Consider the following 3316-nt stretch of genomic DNA (forward strand, 5'->3'; position numbering starts at 1 on the left):
CGGCCCTGTTTGTAGCTTTCTAGAGAATATTTGGTACTTGGTGTTTGAGTTCTCATTTTATGTCCTTGAAATCAACTCTGGGTCGTCAGGGAAAATTCTACGTAACCACTGGCTTAACAATGAAGACAGACCGCCAGGAGGGGGCATCTGCAATACCAAAAAGCAACAGCGGACTGACATTTAGAATGAAAAAGAGAATGCCTGTAAACCGATGAGAAAGTTAAGATCTGGACGTTCACAGAGGGGAAACCCAACCCCCGAGAGGCATACGAAAAGATGCTTAAATTTATCAGTAACCTGAAAAGTCCAAATGGAAGTAACATGATGCCTCATTATATCCGTTAGATTGCAAAATTAGAAAGTGGAAGTTTTTGTTTTTAAATACGGATATCTAATTGTCCCAACACCATTTGTTAAAAAGACTATTCTTTCTCAAACGAGCTGCCTTTGAACTTTTGTGAAAAATCCATTGTCTATTTATGTATGGGGCTATTTCTGGACTCCTTTCTATCCTGATTTACTTATACTATCTTTACCTAGTTTTACACTATCTTCATTATCACATGGTCTCAGTCACTACAGCTTTATAATAAGTCTTGAAATCAGGTAGTGTTCTCCAATTTTGTTCTTGTGCAGAGTTATTTTGGCCATTTTAGTTTCTTTGCATTTCTGTATACATTTTAGAATCATTTGCTGATGCCTAGAAAAAAATCTGTTTGCAGAGTTGTTCACAGCATTCCTTTATTATTTTTTTAATGTCTGTGGGATCTGTTGTGATGTCCCATGTTTTATTTCTGATGTTAGTGATTTGCATCCTCTCTCTTTTTTTAAGTAGAGGTCTGATTGACATGCAACAGTATATTCATTTTAGGTGCACATAAAATATTAGTGAACAGAAATCTCATCTAAAATGAGGTAGGGAGGCCAGAAGGGGGAGCTCTCATGCCCCACATCACACTGGGGCTAATAACTCCCCCAACTTCCTCTTCCTGGAGGAAAAGTTTCCTCACCTTTTTAGCCACCTGCATGTGGCCCACCAGCCATGGTCACGTGTTTCGGGTTGCAGTTCTTTGTGGTTACCAAATAAATCCATTTGCTGGGGGAATATCTGGCTGACTGAAGTCAACACGTAAAATATGATGATGCGATATTATATATATTGTTCTTTCTCTTTTTTAGTTAACCTGGCTAGAGACATCGATTTTATTGATATTCTCAAAGAATCACCGTTTGGTTTCATTGATTTTTCTCTATTCATTTTCTCTTTTCATTAATTTCATTATTATTTCTCTTCTTACTTCGGATTTAAATTGCTCGTTTTCTAATGTCCTAGTGTAGAAGCTTACGTTATTGATTATAGATCTTTATTTTCTAACATATGCATTAAATTCTATAAATCCCCTCCACACACTGCTTTCGCTGCATCCAGCGAATTTCGATGATTCATTTTCATGTAGTTCAAAATATTTTAAAATTTCTCTTGAGATTTCTTCTTTGACCCTTGCGTCATTTAGACGTGTGTTTCCCGTATCTGGATATTGGGGTGTCCTGGATATCTTCTGCTACTGGTTTCTGGTTTGACTCCACTGAGTCTGAGAGCAGACACCCCACGTTTCTGTCCTTTTCAACGTGTTAAGGAGTGTCATGGCCCACGACGTGACGGCTGTTCCACGCGACCTTGAGAAGGGCGCATCATCTGCTGCTGATGGGTGCAGTGGTCTGTAGGTGTCATTCTGCCCAGTGATCGATGGTGCTGTCGGGTTCAGCCACGTCCGCACCGATTTCCTGTCTGCTGGCCCCGTCCGCTTCTGGCAGCGGAGAGGCGACGCCTGCAGCCACAGCGCGGGCTCTTCTCCCTCTCGATTATTCTTGCCTTAACATCTGTTTTATCTGATATTAACAGTGATACCAGTCTTGTTTTTGTGAGTATTTACCTTTTATCTGTTCTTTTACTTTCCGCCTTTCTGCATCTTTGTAGCATCGTTGTGTCTCATAAACAACAGACAGTTGTGTTGGTTTTGCTTTTTTCCCAGGGTGACAACCCCTGTTAACGAACGTTTTGTCCATTATCATTGAATAAAAATCATCGGTATGTTCCTTCCTTTCCTGTCTTCTTTCAATTATTCTTTATCATTCATTTTATCACAAACACATTAATTTAAAAATTATTCACTATGGTTTTTGTAATTGCACCAGAAATCACGATGTTTCTGCTTAGCTTATTACAGTCTAAAATGAAAAATACCAACTTCTGCTCACGGTCAAATAGTCTACCCCTTTAAACGCCTGAAAAACTGGACACAATGCACCAAGTGGAAAATAAATGACAAGCAGACAGAAAAAATAATTACATGAAAATAAAAAACTGGACACTGAAACAGCTCTGCAGGCGGACCTCAGGCGGGCAGCGCAGTGACACCTGCAAACGTCCAGGTGAGTTCCGCCACGAGCCCAGCCCGGCCCTGGCGGCAGGGGTGGCCCAGGTTGCAGGGCGGCGAAGAGGAGCCCCACATAAAGCAGGGCAGCATTCTGACTTGAATGGACAGTGCAGGATTTGGGGTGCCCAAGATGACTAGAATTCTTAGGGAATTCTAACCCAGAGGAGAGGCGCACAGAGGAGCCGCAGCTCTGCGCCCTGCGGTGTGTCCCGCAGCGCGTGTGCGGGGTCTGCCCGCAGCCGGGGAAGAACCAGAGCAGTGGCTAAGGCTGGACAGCGCTCAGCACACACAGGGCCGGAGACCAGCCGTGTGTCCAGCCACCCAGGGCGGTGGGCCCAGTGCCCGGAAAGCTGGCTTCTCAGCGGGCGGGCGACTGCCCCGAAGGCTGTTCTGAGCTCACCCAACAACGGAAAGACCCCAAAGGTAAGATTATTTCCCAGTAGTTCACTGCATCCCAAAACAAAGCTCAAAAATATATCAAGGAATCACATCCCAGGACCCCCGAATCTCAACGACTCGAGACGCGGGAACCACTCGACCAGCACTGGCGGGCTGGGCTCACCTCCATCTCCCTCCCCGCTTCCCGGCGGTCAGCCTGCTCACCCCTGGGGCCCTGGGTGGGCTCCCCTCCCAGCCCTGCTCGGCGTCCGTCAACCGACATGACGAAAACCAAACTCCGACCCTCTGCCCATTGGTCCTGGCCACACTGGACGCCACCTTTGCCCCTCCCTTTCTTTCACACCTGGGTCCATCAGCAACTCCCATAGGCTCCACCTTCCCACCTCACCTGTCACCCCTCCTGGGAAGCGAATGAGGGGTGAGGGGAGGGTTCGTGGCCATGGGGGCATCCTGACCACCGATTGGGGCGGCCGGCCTGT

Source organism: Pteropus vampyrus, unplaced genomic scaffold (genome assembly GCF_000151845.1).
Source record: "Pteropus vampyrus isolate Shadow unplaced genomic scaffold, Pvam_2.0 Scaffold253, whole genome shotgun sequence".
Taxonomy (NCBI): Eukaryota; Metazoa; Chordata; class Mammalia; order Chiroptera; family Pteropodidae; genus Pteropus; species Pteropus vampyrus.